This window comes from Marmota flaviventris, chromosome 13 (assembly GCF_047511675.1).
Source record: "Marmota flaviventris isolate mMarFla1 chromosome 13, mMarFla1.hap1, whole genome shotgun sequence".
In the NCBI taxonomy this organism is placed as follows: Eukaryota; Metazoa; Chordata; class Mammalia; order Rodentia; family Sciuridae; genus Marmota; species Marmota flaviventris.
Genome location: NC_092510.1, coordinates 73,558,688 through 73,574,213, shown reverse-complemented (window position 1 = coordinate 73,574,213; position 15,526 = coordinate 73,558,688). Strand labels below are relative to the sequence as shown.

General features: G+C 41.1%; 1 long non-coding RNA gene across 2 annotated transcripts in view; it reads right to left on the bottom strand.

Annotated features, from left to right (window-relative positions):
• The window catches only part of LOC114089196 (uncharacterized), a 253,088-nt gene extending 239,250 nt beyond the window's left edge, over positions 1-13,838 (bottom strand). For both annotated transcript variants that reach the window (XR_011704050.1, XR_003582138.3), the window contains exons 1-2: positions 13,751-13,838; positions 13,137-13,332 (exon numbers count right to left, since the gene is read on the bottom strand). This is a non-coding gene — a long non-coding RNA (uncharacterized lncRNA). The remainder of the gene's footprint in view (positions 1-13,136; positions 13,333-13,750) is intronic.
• Positions 13,839-15,526: the final 1,688 nt, after the last annotated feature.

Below are 15,526 nucleotides of genomic sequence, written 5' to 3'. Positions count from 1 at the left end.
GCTCCTTCCTAATAGGTAAGCAGAGTACAGAAGTCAAGCTCAAAGTATCCTCACTGAAATGCAGAAAATATTGATTAAAAGGCTTTTTTTTTTCTTTTTTTCAGTACTAGGGATTGAATTCAGGGGCACTCACAACTGACAACATTCCCAGACCTTTATTTTATTTTACTTTTTGTTTCAAGAGAGGGTTCACTAAGTTACTGAAGCTGGCTTTGAACTTGCGATCCTCCTATCTCAGCCTCCCACGCTGCTGGAATTACAGGTATGAGCCACCACGCTTGGCTAACAGGCTAATTTGATGAAAGAAGGAAAAGATGTCTGGAGAAATACAGGACAGTTTTTATATCTGTAGAAGTCATGTCATAAGCAAACCAAAGAAGAAATAACTTAAAATTAGAAGAAAATATATTAAGATGAAGAATTCATTTTGCAAATGTCAAAGTCTAAAGGAGTACTAGGCAAAATTATTCAGTTGTAACCCAAATACAATTTTGAATTTCAATATGAGTGGGGGGGAAATGCAGCAATCTAATCAGGGGGAAAAAAATGGTGATCAGAAAAGGAACAAGTATCAGGTGGTCTCAATCTTTATCAACTGAATTTTGAGGGGGAAAGAAGTGACCTGGAATTGTACCTATGCAAATAGGTTTGTTTTTTTTTTTTCTAATCTTCAACAGCAAAAAAAAAGAAAAAAAAGAAATTTCATTCATCTGAAGACTCTGTACTCTTCATTTTAAAAAATCTAAAATATATACAAAAGATGAAACCAAGGATGTGGTGATTAGTGAAATACATAAAAATTAATAATATTAATAAATTAATAGACATAAAATTGAATGCAAATGTCAAATTATTATGAAGGGATTATACATTACCCAATGTAAAAATAAGAGTTGTCTAATTATCTTAATTGAGGGGTTTACTGGGCATTGAACCCAGGGATGCTTAACCACTGAGCCACATCCTCATCCCTTTTTATTTTTTTATTTTGAGACAGGGTCTCACTAAGGTGTTGAGCTAAATTGCTGGAGCTAGCCTCTCTTACTTGTGATCCTCCTGCCTCAGCCTCCCAAGTCACTGGATGACAGGTGTGTGCCACCACACCTAACTTCATCATTTACAACCCAATTCACAACAAAGAACTGGCAAATGTGGAGAGGAGTAAGAAAGTTAAGTTCTGTGAAGTCTTTCATTTTCCTGATGACTCAGAAGAGCCAATGTTGCTCTTCTCTTACCAACTCCAAGTTCACAGTCATTGTGCTGATAGCCTCAAATCAGCCGCAGAGGAAGCATTTACGCCACAAAAATCAACAAATGCTACAAATAAGGATGTTTTACCCAGACAGCCACCACTGACCCCATGGTATATCAGTTGTGCTCAAAGTCATCCTCATTTCACAACACCTCAGGGAAAGGAGCTCCTGTTCTGCTTTCCAGGTAAGGAAAGGGCTTAATGCCATCAATCCAAAGGCAAGAGCCCAGCCAACAGGACAGGAAGTAGAAGGCAATTTAAGTAGAGCAATTCAAGTCAAAACTTCTCTAACATTTCATCTCACTCCAGTCAGATGGCAATTATCAAGAATATAAGCAACAATAAGTGTTGGTGAGGATGTGGGGAAAAGGCACACTCATACATTGCTGGTGGGACTCCAAATTGATAACAACCACTCTGGAAAACAGTATGGAGATTCCTCAGAAAACCTGAAATGGAACCACTGTTTGACCCAGTTATCCACTCCTCGGTTTATACCCAAAGGACTTAAAATCAGAATGCTACAGAGACACAGCCACATCAATGTTTATAGTGGCCCAATTCACAATAGCTAAGCTATGGAACCAGTGTAGGTGTCCTTCAACAGATGAATGAATAAAGAAAATGTAGTATATATACACAGTGGAGTATTACTCAGCCATAAAAATGATGTTATGATTTTTGCCTGTAAATGAATGGATCTGGAGAGTATCTTGCTAAGCAAAATAAGCCAATCCCGAAAAAAACAAAGGCTGACTGTTTTCTCTGATAAGTGGATGCTAATCCATAATAGTGGGGTGGACTAGGGAAGAATGGAGGAACTTGAGATTGGGCAGATGGGAGTGAAGGGAGGGGAGTGGTGGGAAGGACAGTAGAATGAGATGGACATTATTTCCCCAGATCCATGTATGATTGCACGACTAGTGTGATCTGCATCATGTACATCCAGAGGAATGAGAAATTGTGTTCCATTTGTGTACAATGTGCCAAAATGCATTCTATTGTCATATACAACTAACAAATTTTAAAAAATTTTTTTTTTTTTTAAAGCAGAAGGCAATCTCACCAGGAACTGATAACCCAGTGTCCAGAGAGTCAGGTACCTGACAGACTCAAAGTGTGGGCAGTCAGCAGCACGTGTTTTCCCTGTGCCCACACCAGGCTGCAATGCTGGGGTGGGATTTCTGCTCCTGAAAGTGCCCAGCTGAGGATGGGGGTTGTAGAGGGGACTGTGCGGCCTCTTGGGATTTGGACAGACCTTACACTCCCAAGAGTCCCCTAATAAGGCTTTTTTTCTTTCTTTCTTTCAAATCAAACAAGCCAAAAAGTAGAAGACAGTGGTTCTCAACATGAGTACACATTGGAATGACAAAGCCTTTTAATTAATACATATCAATTTACAAATGAATGGATTCACGATCCTATTCCCACACATGCATAGATCCTGCATTGATCACGTCTACCAACCCTTCTTCCACCCTTGCCCTCCCTCCTCCTGCACCCTTGCAGTCCCTTCCCCAGTCCTAGGAATCACTTTCCAACTTCCACGTTGACTTTTTTATTGTCGTTGTTTTACATCATGAGAGAGAACATACAATACTCATCTGGCTTGTTTTGCTGAACATGTTGTCCTCCAGTTCTCTCCATTTTGCTGCTAATGACAGGATTTTATTCTTCTTTATGGCTGGAGAGTACACCTTTGTAATTTACACCATATTTCCTTTATCTGCTCAGGTACTGACAGGCATCTAGGCTGATTCCTGCCTTGGCTATTGTGAACAGTGCTAATGAACAGGGGCATGCAATACCCCTTTTGATGCTGACTTCATTTCCTTTGGATATACAACCATGCGTAAGACAGCTGGACCTGCAGCAATTCCATTTTTAGTCTTTTGAGGAAAGATTTCCCATGTTCATGAATTGGAAGAATTCATATAGTTAAAATGTCCACACTGCCCAGAGCAGCTCTGGTGCCCAGGCTCACCCTAAACCAACTGCAACAGAATCTGCAACAGTGTCTCCAGGACTGAGAGCCACTAACACAAAGGCACCACTTTCAATAAAGAACTGAAACTTTGCATGCATCTGCACCACACAGGAAGAGGCTACTGCCTCTGCTGTGGCTTTTTTTTTTTTTGGGGGGGGGGGAACTCTCATTCCAAGGAGTGAAAGGCCACAGGATATTCACAACAGCTGGAAGGACACACAGATGGTTCATAAATTGAACAAAATGAAAAAATGACGCAGGCCACTCCAACAACACCTCGTCAGCCAAGATTAAACCATGATTCAATTTAACATGGAAACTGGCTCAATCCTCCACTGGTTTTATATCTCCTGCTCGGTTCATTCTGCTGCTTTGACTATCTAGAGGTGGTCCCTGTGGATTGTGCCAAACAACCTTATTCTGATTGACTCCCTGGTGCTAAGACACATTCTAAGATTATCCAACCTCCATGGGATTATTCAGGGGGTCTCCAGTCCTTTCAAAGGTAACAAACAAAATGTTGCAACATATGATCAGGAGGATGCTGCCCCATCACAGTTAATAATGCATTTTCTTCCAGCAAATAGGTTATAGGGACAAAAGCTCTGGATGGCTTAAGACATTATTGATTTCAAATGAGTACCAATGCTGATGGTTTTTTTCACTTTTCAGAACAAATACGTAGCCATTCACTTTAAGGAGAAAACATAAGACGTTAGTCTGAGCTCTGAGCTCTTTTTGATGAGGTGAGAGAGGAACATGAGCTAGCAACTATTGGATACTGTGTGAATTCCCTCTTGAAAAATAGAAGGTGCTATGGAAAGCTTTGTACCCTTGAGATGTCACCAGGTAAGACATCTGTTATGTTAAATTGTGTGCTCCAAAATATGTTGAAGTCCTAACCCCAGAACTTGTAAGTGTGACCATATTTGAAAATAGCATCTTTGCAGATGATCAAGTTAAGGTGAGGGTCATTAGGGAAGGACCCAAATCCAATTTGACTGATGTCATTATGAAAGGGAACATTTTGGACATGGAAGTTTAAAGAGGGCAGACAATGTGAGGACACAGGGAGAATGCTGGCTACATGCCAAGGAATTCCTAGGGCAACTAGAAGTGAAGGGAGAGCCCTGGAATATATTCTTCCACAACAGTCATGGAAGGAACCAACCATGCCCCTGAGGACACCTTGATTTCAGACTTCTGGCCTCCAGAAAATAAATTTCTGCTGTCTAAGCCAACCTGGTTGGTTGTACTGTGCTATGGCAGCTTCTATAAACTAACACAGAATCAAACAAAAGTACTGGGCTTAGGTGTGAGGCTCAGTGGTAGGGTGCATGCTTAATATGCACAAAGTCTTGAGTTCCATTCCCAGCACCAAAAAAAAAAAAGTATTAGTTTAAAACTTGGTAGACAGTTCAAAAACCAGACCACAAGCCCAGAGATCCAGGTTGGAAAAAAAACAAACAGGCACACACACATGAAAATTAAACACAACAGAAGTGTAGTATCTCCAGAGCTGGAGAGCACCCAAAGAAATAAACAGCAGAAGCAGTAGACACATGACAGAGCAGAGGGGATCACAGCCAGTGGGAGTAACTGACCCTGACATAAGGGGACAGGAGAGCAGAAGGTAGGGGGCCAAAGGAAAAACAGACAGGACTTTGCAGGAACTCATGACAGCAAGTGGGAACAGAGCCAGAGAACCCAGAGCAAAAATCAGAATAACAAGGATTTCATAGGCTTGTTGCAGGAAATCAAGAAAGCAAACAAAGCTATGGGGATAGACTACCCCCACACCCTCTCTCAATGTTTGGTCCAATCTGCATTTGCAGTTACTTTATCGTCTTGTGTTAATTTGTCATCATTATCACTTACCAATATTCATTTCTTGAAAGCAACCTATTTTGGAAGTGATGGCTTCATATCACAAATGAGGCCACTTTAATGACTACAGTGAGTGGCATCTAATGGGGTGACAGTGGCTGCTAGCAGGAGCATAGAAAGGCGTGCACCGATCTCCTTTGTGCAGCAGTGCTCTGCTAATTGGTCTAATGGAGGAGCTGGAGGTATTCTCCTTCTGTTTTCTCAATGATATTAATGTCTTTATGAAGTTAATGAAACCACTAACATGGGCCAACTGTGAATGGCTTCCCTCCTAACATAAAACCACCTATTCAGAATCTTAGGCAAACACTAACGATCACTATTTTTGTGATGCTTTTGCCTATAATACGTAACATCAGGTATTTAGTTCTTTTTCTTCTAAATGCCAGAAAGAGAGACCACCAAGAACCCAATCTGATTCCAATTCCTAGCAATTATGAAGGACGGACCCATCAGGGAGGTGAATAAGGAGATTCTCTCTGGTGGTATCCTTTGTGGTCTCTACTGCCCCCTGCTGGCCTGAAGAAGGAGCAGGTCTCCAGCTCCCCCTTGGGAGACGAAAGTACCAGCAGAGGACACAAAATATATACTCATTATCACACATTATGTGCTTTATTGATTAATACAACATCTCTGTGGGGAGGTGATGTTACTGCCATATGAAGAAGCCTAAACTCCAGCCAACTTACCTAAGGACACAACATGGGAATGGTAGCCACAGGCCAAGGTATGAGTCTGTCTGGGTCAGAACTGACGTCGACTCCCACTAGGAAGCATTGCATAGTGAAATTCCCACATACTCTTACACCAGATCAAACCTGGCTTCTGGCTTTAAATCCCTAATGTATCAGCTATACTGCCTTAAAAAAAAAAGGTTAATTACGTTTGCCAAGCTCACTTTCTTCATCAGTAAATTGCCAAATACAACTTGGAGAATTGTTGTGAGGGAACACATTAGGCAAAGCACTGGAATATAGTACCATGGAGCAGGACCTAGAATACATTAGCAGCTCAGTAGATGGCAGGTGCTCTTTGGGACCAGAGAAAGGAGATGTATAGGGTTAACCTTCCTATGGGCACCTGAGACTCAGTGGTTGCTTCATTCAGGTCCCCAGGAGGTTTACAGTGCAAAGTCCAGCCCCGCTACCCCCCCAAAAAAAATACACGAATGCTCAAATAATAATGCCAACATATCTAAATAGCTCTTTACCTCTTATAAGCCATTTTTATGTATATTGTACTTGGCCTCTACAAATATGTATCTATAGATACATAAATATGCCACAATTGATTTTAGAAATCACAATATGCCCAGCATTATACTAAGCACAGAAAATATGTGGTTGGATTTCATCTTCCCAATGACCTTATTATTAATATACCCACAGTTTCTGAGGCTCAGAAATATTATGGGACTTAGCCGAGCTAAGACGTGAACACTGTATGTCTGACCTAGTGATCATCTCTCAACCATTGGACTCTACTACCTTCTCCTGAAGTAAGCAGGGGAGTATATTTCCACTGTATACTCTGACTCTTATAAAGGTCAACAAGTTTCTCAGGGACTCATAAGTTGTATTTTGCAATTTAGTGCAGTGGGGGCCGGGGGGGCTCAACATCTTAAGACTAATTTTTTTATTAAGATAAATGTAAAGTAACATTGGCACAAAAAGTATCCAGGTGACAGCTGGAAAAGAACTTTGTGAAACTAGTCATTGCTCAAAATCATTACCATCCAAAGATAAATTTAATAATAATGGGTAAGACCAATTATTCATTGAAATCGGAATAAAGTGAGGAAAAAAATATTATCTCTTTGCAAATCTGTACCAGCACTATAAATTAAAGTCTATGATAAATCAAAAGCAAATTGGATGGACATCTGCAGCAGAAATTAAACTACCCAAGAAAAATTGCACATTTTGGGAATTTCATGAACATAGAAACCCTTAAGAGAGATGGCTTTCCTTGCAGATTGTTTAATGGATTCATTTCTTATTGAAACTGTTTTGAAGCAGAAATGTAATGCCACGTTCTCGTTAACTCCTTTTGAATATAGAGGCTTTTCTAAGAACTGGACTGAGGAAGGTAACTCCTGCCCCCCTTGGTCAATGTCATAGTGTTAGAAACATAAGGACACAGGAATACAAAACTGTAGTGTCCAAATGCAAATTCAATAAATTGTGGACACAAGTCAAATTTGTGACCATGACGTATAACAAATCACAGTTTAGTGATAATGATGATAACCAGGAAATCAGAACAGAATGGAAGGTAGGTCTTTATAAAAATGAGATTTCTCATCTTTAAAGACAACTTAGGTTTCTAGGTACCTTAAAAATCTGCTTCATATTTAAAATGAGTGCTAAAAAGAGTATAAATAACATATAAATAAAATGTGTTTTTAAAAGTTGTATATACAGGGAGACACTTTTTTAAATTATGGGGAAATATCACTATTTAAAATAAACCTACAGTTTATCCTTTCTCTTTTTATAGTGAAAAAAAAATTTACCATTCCTCCATTCTTATGATTTTACTTTTCTTTTTAATTTACATTTTTTCCTTCATTGTAAATATCTATTTCTTCAAATCAGTCTCTCACAGTGAAAAATTTCAGTTAAGCAGGTTGCCTTACAGAGAGACTAGCCTGCTTTCACAGGAGTTTCTCTGTCCCTGACCACAGCATGCAGACACCCTGGCCCCTTAGCATCCTGCAGGGAAGCTGCCTGCATCTCATAAGCCTCAGTCAATCACCATAGCATAATGACAAGACAGAGGGGCGCTAAGTGTCCAGGAGCTAAGGGGGAAATCTCCCTTCTACTGTGAGATGCTTTTATTGTAGGGCTAAGGGGAGTTGTCTTGGTGATAATGGACATCCTTGCTATCAGCCTCTCCTCTCCAAACCAGTACCATTTTCAGAGATGACATTACCCAACACACCACACTCTCCTCTCCCCTTAATATTTCTGCTACCTTTCCCGCACTCCTATTGATGGCATGATGTGTGTAATTCTTTATCCACAACAGTCAGTGTCTTGGCCAGGAAACAAACAGCTATTTTTTTTTTTTTTTTTTTTTTTTTATTGTCTCTTGAGGTGCACAGAAACTCAGAGTTAGGAGCAGCTCCCTTTGGGAAAAACCAAAAGCAAATTCATGTGTCTTCCATCCTTTAGGCTGGTCCATGGTCCTTGAAGTAAGTCAATGGGCCTGGGGAGGCCATGTATCAGAACAAAGCCTTCTCTCTCTCCCAACAAGGATGTCTTTAGCACCCAGCCAGCACAGTCAGAGATGAAGGGTTCGGCCTCCATGTCTGCCACATAGAAGGATACCTTTGACGTTGCTGTGTCTGCTTTTATCTGGGTGAATAAACCCCTTTCCTCTAAAGAAAGAGAGCTGGGGAAGATGTTTATAGTTTTAGAAATCCTCAAGGAGTAAAATCAACCCAGCAGCGAGAGAGGGAACTCCATAAATCAGACACCAGAGCCTTTGCTGAATACTGAGTGGGAACTGAGAGGGAAGATGGGCAGGGAGTCACGTGACACCCCCCCCCCACCCCCGCTTGGTCTCAGACTAGAACGTCACTGGAGCCAAGACGTGTGCCATGGCAGGAGCACTTCAGGAAGACTAACAAGATTCTCTTGTCACTGCAGACAGGAGTCTAACACAGGAAGTGAGATACATCTTTCTCTAGCCCCTCCCTGATCTGTAGATTATAAAATGCTTTTTTTTTTTTTGCTAATTGAAAATGTATAAATGTTAATCATCATTATCATCTGAAATCAGTGCAACAGAACTTAAAAGGAAAATGTGCCAAAGTTCTGCAGTGTGCTATGAAGATTGGACCTGGGTCCCTGCCCTGCTGTATACTTTCCTAGCTCCCTCTCTGTTTCTTCACCTGTAAACCAAGGAGATTGCAAAAGTAGCAAATTGAAAGCCACAGATGAATGTTCAGTATTTCTCCAAAAGCTGGCTTTAACCACGCGTAGATGGGGCATGTGCTCTCTATGTGGTCTGGTCCTCCTCACACATTCATGATACCAACCTAGTCCTAAAAGCATTTGGGTTTGAAATTAAAGAACCTCAAAGAATCTTTCCCAGTCTTTCAAGAAAAAAAAAAAATCTATGATGTTTTGACACAGGGATAGCAACAGCTAATGTCCCCTTCTTTCTCTCTACTTAGACATCTCAGCTTAAGGTGTACTTTGAAAACAAAGACACAAAGGCAAAACAGAAAGAGGAAGGAACAGTATACATGGTAGCATCGCACTGGGGAGCACTGCGCCACGTTCTAGAACTGCAAGCCACGGGGCTCCCTAATTATATCTTGTCTCCCACCCAGACCGAGGGCTAGCTTCCACTCTGAGCTCACTGAGGTGTGTGAAGAGGTAATTCAAAGGTCCATGCACAACCCCTCCGATCACTTTATCGGTAACTATGGGTGAGCTATAACATTGCTGTCTGTAGAGCGCCCTCTGCTGTAAGAAAATGTGGATGTGGGTTAAGAACAGCACAGGAAGATTGACTTCTTGTACTGACCAAGCCTAATCTTGAGATGAATCTGTCCCTTATAAACAAAGAGCTAGGCAGCCCCCCCCCAACCCCTGACATCACAAAGAAAACACTCCGGCTTCCTAAGAGGATCAATCCAAAAAGGTTTCAATCCATAATAATCCAGAAACATCAACCCTAATTTTCAGGATTGATAACGTCCAAATTGAAGTCATGAAATCATTATAGTGGCCCTGAAATTAGCCTCCACCCCTGCAGTCAGATCTTACTATGTTCTGGTGCTCACATGATTCTCATTGAACTTAAGCGTTAACCTTTATGGCTATTATCTTCTTTCAAAAGTATGATGGTGAGAAGAAGGAATGTCTCCTATCTTCTGCATCAAAATGACTTTGAGCTTTCTGCTAAGAGCACACATGCTTGCTTTCTTTACCCAGAAATTATAAAACATTTAGGGACTCCTGGGGCAAGCTCATCATAAAATATTCAGCAACATCTGTGTCATATTAACTGACAGAATAGACTCAGAAAATATGGCGCCTGTGCCGCAGGCTTCCCAGCATCATGTGGACAGTTAGACTGTGACTGAAGGGCGCTACTTTATGGCCCTTTGCTTCCACACTTCCCCTCTCTCTCAGGCAGCCCTTCTCCCCCAGGCAGCCCTTCTACCCAGCACATGGGCCACAAAAACAGGTCTGAGCTCAGAGTCTCCAGGAGCAAAGCAGCAAAGTAATTCCTAACATTGGAAGCCTGGTCATGTGGGGGTGCAATTGCATCCCCCCTCTCAGGAGTCACAGGAGGGAGGGAACAACAGGTATGGCCACAGCCTGGAGAGGGACTCCATCCTCCCTGGAATCTATGCATACAGGTAGCACACGCGCGCGTACGCGCGCACGCGTACACCCACACACACACACGGAAGCTTCTAGCTGCTTTGCGCTAGAAATTTGCAGAATACCTTAGAAAGGCTAACAGACAAAGGTCAGGACACATGTGTCCTTTTGAGCAGACAGTCAATAAATACAACAACTTCTGTGCCAGGCCCTGTGCAAGGCTTTACTACCACATGCTCCTGGTACCTCTGTGACCTTCAATATTATATGGGATGGGCTTCGAGGTAGAGGAAACAAGCCAGCCACATGTGAGCCACAGAGAAAGAACTACACTAAATTCCTGGCACAGAATTCTGATATACAATGTTCCTCGTAGGATACAGCCTGTCCTCTTGAAGGAGCACTGAATACTTATAAGCAGAATGAGCACAAATCTGATTTGTTCAGAACAATCCCAATTTACACCTGATAACCTGGATGTTTTGTTAATGACACTCTCTTACACTCAAAAGCATCCCAGTCTGGGATGTAAAACACATGGTCACCCTATATATGGTCACTTCCAGATTTGATGAGACTTTTAACACCCTCACTGAGGATTTCAGGGCCTCTAGAATCATCCCTACAAGTCTCTCCAGCTATTTCGAGATTCCCTATTGCAAGATCTCACAGAGGCTTCTAGCTTTCCTCCTCTCCTGCTCTGCCTCCTCCAGGGTCTCCAGTGAGAAGCTGCATGAAGACCCTCTGCCACAGCCTCTGCTTCTCCCATCCTCTTCCACAGAGGCCTGGCCCAGCAGATCCCCTGCTGCCCCCAATTCTGTGCATTGAAGAGGGAGAATCCCATATACTTCCTGGTGCCACACTCAGGCAGGAGGCCTCAGAAGCAAAGTTATCTCAGGGTCCAAACTCCCAGAGAGGTTTCTTGCACTACAGCTACTCTCACTGCTCACTGCCTCTGTTAGAGACCACAAAATGATGAGCCATCAGCCAGACATATGTTGAAGGTATTTCTTAGACCAGCCATGTTTGGGGTGTTGTATTGTTTTGTTTTTAATGTTGAGCCAACATCTTGAAATTAGATTGCCTATAAATTTCGTGATGTGCTAACGAACTACTTGCAAGAACCAAATGTTCAAACTTCCAAGAATTTTGTGAGTTGCTGTTAAATATAGCTTTTATTAAAACAAATTATATAAACATGCACCTAAATACATTCTATTAAAAACAAAGGCCATAATTAGATGGTGGTGATGACTAAACAACTCAGTAAATATACTAAAATTCATTGAATTGAACAGCTAAAATGTGTGGAGGGTGAGTTTTCTGGCACATAAATTATATCTCAATACAACTGTTAAAAAAATTTAAGGTAATATTCAAAATGCATCACTTGCTAATTATTGCAATTTACTATGATCTTGAGGTTATTTGTATCTATTGTAGTTCTAGGGTGGAACAACCATATCATAGAATGCAATTGCATATCACATTTGTCTCTTGCAAGTACTTCTTCAGCACATCACATATTTTATATGAAATCTGATATTAATATTCTTCCACAATTTGGAAACTATTATTCAGTTCAAAAGAAAAGAAGTCATTCTTTTGAAAAGAATGACTATACTTATCATTTGAATGTTGGTTGATATTTTCCTAGTGAAAGTGAAACAACAAAGAATATGTCAGAACTACATTCATAATCAAGCTTTTATTCCTATCTGGTGATAAGACCCTATTTTTGGTGATAGAATTATAAAAACTGATAGTGAATTTAGGAAGAAACTCAGGCAGAACATTTTAAATTTAAGGAGTATTTACAAATTTTATGCTATTATGTATTCTTTATATCAGTAAAATTTATAATGTTCCATACATGAGTATACATAAATGCATACATACATACTTTTTCTTATTAAACATTTACCAGCATGGTACTGGCTTAAGTCCTCATTTCCAGGCTTCTCCTGAAAGACAAAAATCTGGTAGCATTGCCTATATTCTCACCTCATAACTGAGTTGGCTGAAGTTGAGGTCATGGCTTATCCCCGTGTAGACTGGCAGGAAATCTCCAGTTCAGATGTAGTCTCCACCTCTTCCTGTTGTTTGACACTCTGCTTCTTTGTTGCCATGACCTCCCTGACTCTTAGAGGCTTCTGAATTTAAGCCCCCTCTTGCAAGACCCTCTCCTTGGGATTCAGATACAAGTCCATAAAATTCTGATGGAGGACTGATAACTAAAACAGACACAGTACTGACCTCCTCTGGTAGCCTGAATAATGGTCCCTTAAGCCATCCACAGCCTAATCCCCAGAACCTGTGAATATGTTGCCTTATATGGGAAAAGGAACTACAGATGCCATGAATTAAGAATCCAGAGCTAGCTGGGTGCAGTGGTGCATGCCTGTAACCCAAGCAGCTCGGGAGGCTGAGGCAGGAGGAGTTCAAAGCCAGCCTCAGCAATTTAGTGAGGCACTAAGCAACTCAGTGAGACCCTGTCTCTAAATAAAAAATACAAAATAGGGATGGGGATGTGGCTCAGTGGTCAAGTGCCCCTGAGTTCAATCCCCAGTAATCCCCCTCCCCCACCCAAAAAAATGGAATCCAGAGCTAGAAAGACAAGCCTGGGTTATTCAGGTGAGCTCGATGTAAACACAAGGCTCCTTACCTGAGGGAGGCAAGAGATCAGAGAGAGGAGATGTAGAAAGGAAGAAGCCATGAGCCAAAGAGTGCAGTCAGCCCCAAGAAGGTGGAGAAAGGCAGAGAAACAAACTCTTCTCCGGAGCTTCCAAAAGGAACACAGCCCTCCTTGACCCTGATGTCAGCCTTGCAGGACTCATTTCACACTTCTGATCTCCAGAATTCTAAGATAATGATAACAAATTTGTATTCAGTCACCAAGTTTGTGGTAACTTGTTAAGCAGCAAATGGAAATTAATATATTTTGCAATAATACTCTTCCCTAAGATATTCTCCCTCTGCCCAAATCCTCTCCTTCCTTTCCAACCCACCATACTCCCACCTAAAGCTTTGAAACTGTGCTTTTGTTTAAAACATTGACTTCAGATCTATTCTGAATGTGGGATCAAGCAAGAGCAGGCAGAAAGTCCAAATGAGCAGGCTCCCACCCCTCCATCCTGTCATACCACTAGTCCTGCTCCACTTTACTCCTGGTTCTAGGACTAAAGAGGTGAAGGGGTAGCCAAATCAGCTTATGCAAATGAGCCCCTCTAACAGTTTTCTACCCATCCTGCCTCCAGCTATCCCATTTCCAACTCTTACCTTTTTGCCAACCCAATTTTCCTTCTCTGGCTCCTCTCTCACTTCTTCTTTGCACAACAACTGCCTCTCTTCTTTCAGTTGGACTTTTGGCTCTTGATCACCTGACTTTGTTTCCTGAACTCTATCTAAAGGCTCCCTCCCACTGTGGTATCTGCAGGGACTGGTAACTCAGAATTAAAACTCCCCTGGTCCAGCCCTGGAACCTCTTCCTATTTCATAGTAACTGCCCTTACTTCATTGCTGTGGCCCTTCTCAGCCCAGCTACAAAGAATAAAGTGCTAAGAGATCATGAAAATGGCTGGAATATACTTCTTTGTTAACAGAAGTATTTGAGGGTTCAGATTTATGTCATATTGTCCTATAATATTATAAATGACAGTGTACCAGCTAAGTCCATTTAAACACTCCACTTACCTGTAATATATAACTAAGTCAGAGAGTTCCCCTGCCTTCAGGATCACAAGATGAAAAGGCTGAGATTCCTAAGTTCAGCTCAGTTGTGGACAAAATTCTGGAGCTAAACCATGTTGGTTTCTCTGACTAGTCCCCTCTCTTGTCCCATACTTAAATGAATATAAAATCTCACACCACATCAACTTCCAGTTGAATCATACACTGCACTGTCCAATATGGTAGCTACAAGTCATAGGTGGCAACTGAGTGCTTGAAAATTTGAGATATAAACTAAATTTGAGATGTAAAAGTAAAATATATACCAGAGTTTCAAAAGCTTAATACAAAAGAACATAAAATAACTCTTTAATACTTTGTACATTAATTAGATATTTAAATGATATTTCGGGTATGCTGAATTAACTATGATTTTTATTTTTTAACGTGGCTTTTTAAAAATTTAAACAATATACATGGCTCGCATGTGGCTCACATTGAATTTCTATTGGGCAGCACTGCACAAGACCCTAGCTATTCAAAGTGCTGTCTGCAGACCAGCAATGAGTGTTACCTGGGAACTGTTAGAAGACAGAGTCTCTGGCCCCATCCCAGGCCTCCTGAATTAGAATCTGCAATTTGACAAGATCCCTGATGATTCAGAGATACATTTGAAAAGCAGAGTTGAGGGGTCAGCAATTTTTTCTTTAAAAGACCAGAGAGTAAATATTTAGCCTTTGTGGGTCATATGGTCTTGTTCCCAACTCCTGAACCTTGCTATTATGTGAGTATCAGTGAATGGGTGTGGCCATATTCCATTAAAACTTTTTTGCAAAAACAGGCTCACATAGTTGGCACAACCCTGGGCTGATGGTTTCCTGAACTTTAGCTTTTATTAGCATCACAAATGGAGCTGGTTTTGCTGAGCTCCATGCTCAGAGCTTCAGGTTTAGGGTAGGACCTAGGAATTTGCATTTGGTCAAGTTTTCAGGGGATGCCAATGCTGCTGGACCATGGAACACACTTTGAGAACCACATTCTATCAAAATAGTTTTCAACTCAGACTATACACTAAAATAATTGAGTCTTTTTAAAAATGCCATTGCCTAAATTATGTCATTACAGGGAAAATGAATGGAACTTGACATTATATTAAGCAAGAAAAGCCAAACTTAGAAGGTCAAGGGTCATGATTTCTCTCATATGTAAAAGCTAGAGAGGAAAAAGGAAAAAGAAGAGTTTCAGGGGGAGGTGTCATGAAAATCAAAGGGAGATCAAGTGTAGAGGAAAGGAACCAGGGGGAGGGAGGGAGGGAGGAGAGGGGAAAATACTAGAGAATGATATAGACCAAATTATATGGTTATATCGTGTGCATGTATTAATATG